The following is a 2,359-nucleotide window of genomic DNA, read 5'->3' as shown; positions in this document are numbered from 1 at the left end:
TTCTTCCAAGTCTTCACCAGATAGTCGATCGCAATCACAAGTGGGTCAAGCGTCAATTTGGCTCAATTCTTCAGAACATGACTGTCACTCAGAACATTGTGAAGAAAAATCATTACTATGTGCATGAAATCTTCGACCGCACTTGGGCTATACTCTCTCATCTTTATAGTGATGAAGATCTCAAGCAGATGGACTTTCAGCAGAACTTTGACTGGTCACATCCTCCTTCAAAGAAATTCAAGAAGGTCAAAGTTCCTCAGCTGGTCACAAGTTCATATTCTTCATCGCGTGAGACGGATGAAGCTAAGGATCTCGACGACACTGCGGCAGGCGCTACATCAATAAACGACCCCAACATCGCTGGCACTCCTCCACCATCTTCGAGCTGATGTTCTTCAGGGGCGTTAGTCCTCAATTTTTGTCCCTTTTGGTCATTTGATGACAAAGGGGGAGAAATTTGAGTTAGTCTTCAAGCGGGTCTCTATATATGGGATGTTTGTCGTTAAGTTGCAACTCTCGTTCTTTTGAAGTGCTTGTTTGATGAGTTGTAAACTTAAGTCCGATGGAGGTCTGACTCCTTGTAACTGCTTTCTGCATGCTTATTTCCTCAAGTTACTTAATGCACGCATACTGAATTTCGTCAGGCACCATTTTTCATCATGCATTTCAAATTCTTCATACTATATGTTAAATGCATGAATGGATTACAAGATATAGGAGGAGATTTCCATGATTTTATCCTAACATGTGCATTTGCAGTCCAAAGCAAATTCCTCAAATATGCACATCTTCACAGGGGGGGTTCTTCTATATCTTGCAATCAACCTCAAAATCAGTATTTATACTTCATATGTTTATCCCCGTTGAAAACTTAACCTATTTATCATCAATCACCAAAAAGGGGAGATTGTAAGTGCATCTAGTGCCCCTTAGTGATTTTGGTGCATTGAAAACTTATAGGTTAAGGGACTAAGGTGTTTATGAGTGTACACATGTCGTATAAGTCTCTGAGGAGTTTGATAAATCCGAAGAAAGTCGACCGCTAAAAATGAATGTCTTCAGATGAAGACTTTGGTTTTCTACAAGACTATGAAAATCAGAAAATTGGTGTGACCGTAAAGATATTGATACTGATGCGAGGACTATGAAGCGTGAAGACTTTTGTTTTCGTAGTTTCATTTTCCTTTCTTGAGTCATAGGAAACACCGTACTGTTAAAGGGGGTCGAGGTAATACTAAGGAAAAATTTCCAAGTGATGCTCATCTCAAAGGCTACACATGCCCAATCCTTCGAGTGAAGCCTTTGGAAATCTCTTGCAGTTGAGTCAAGTTCTTCAGTGGCAGAGACGAAGTTCTTCTGGTCTCTGAGGAATTTGTTCTAACTGAGGAGTTAGGAATTCGCCAGTGCGAATTGCCTACAGTGAGGAACATGATAGCCCTGAGGAATTTGAGAGCTCAAATTCCGACCGTTGATGTGCTTCGAGCCAGCTATCCAGATATCTTATCCATCCAACGGTCATATCATTAGGAGCATTTATGTCTTATCATGTCGGCCTGCTCCCCGGCTATAAATAGCCGCCCCCCTTCAACCACTAGTTGGTTGGCTGCTCTAAGAGATAGATTGACACTTGTCATTTAGAGCATCCCATCCTCCGAGGACTTTTAGATAAAATCATTAGTGAGGAAAAACCCCAACACCTAAAACCCAAAGTGATTGAGCATCACTGAAGAGATTGTTCTTGTGTGGAACCGACGCTTGTTACCTTTGAAGACTACATCTTCCAGATGGTTAGGCGTCAAGGTCTAGAGCATCCAAGAGGAATTGTGGATCGCCGGGTGACCTAGTTTGTGAAGGTTTGAAAGTCACCTTGAAGACTTACCACGAGTGATTGGGCGAGGTCTGTGTGACCTTAGCTCAAGGAGAATACGGTAAGGACTGTGTGTCATGAGACTGTGCGTCCTTTGGTTTAAATACCAAACCGCTCCAACAGATGTACGACTGTCACAACAGTTGAAACTGGTCTACCAAATCACTATCTTGACCGAGCTGCTGGTTCTATTTCCTCAACCCTTCCATTTCCTCGCATACTTATTGTTGAACTTGATCGTTACTGTTTGAAGACTCTGACTGAAGACTTTCTCAATTTCCTCAACTCTATTTCTTTAGTCACCTTGTCTTCTGCATGTTTATCCTGTTTACACGCTACATGTGCTCTATGTATACTTCATTTCATCATGATGATTATGCTACTGCTTTGTTATGCATGCACCTGAGTACTTTATCTGCTGCTTGTATTTCGTCACTTAGCAAATTCCTCAAGTAGTATTTCCTCAATGACGAATTTGTAAAAATAGCCTAT

The sequence above is a fragment of the Triticum dicoccoides genome, chromosome 6B, assembly GCF_002162155.2.
Source record: "Triticum dicoccoides isolate Atlit2015 ecotype Zavitan chromosome 6B, WEW_v2.0, whole genome shotgun sequence".
Taxonomy (NCBI): domain Eukaryota; kingdom Viridiplantae; phylum Streptophyta; class Magnoliopsida; order Poales; family Poaceae; genus Triticum; species Triticum dicoccoides.
The sequence above is the reverse complement of the archived record's forward strand: the minus strand, read 5'-3'. Positions refer to the sequence as shown.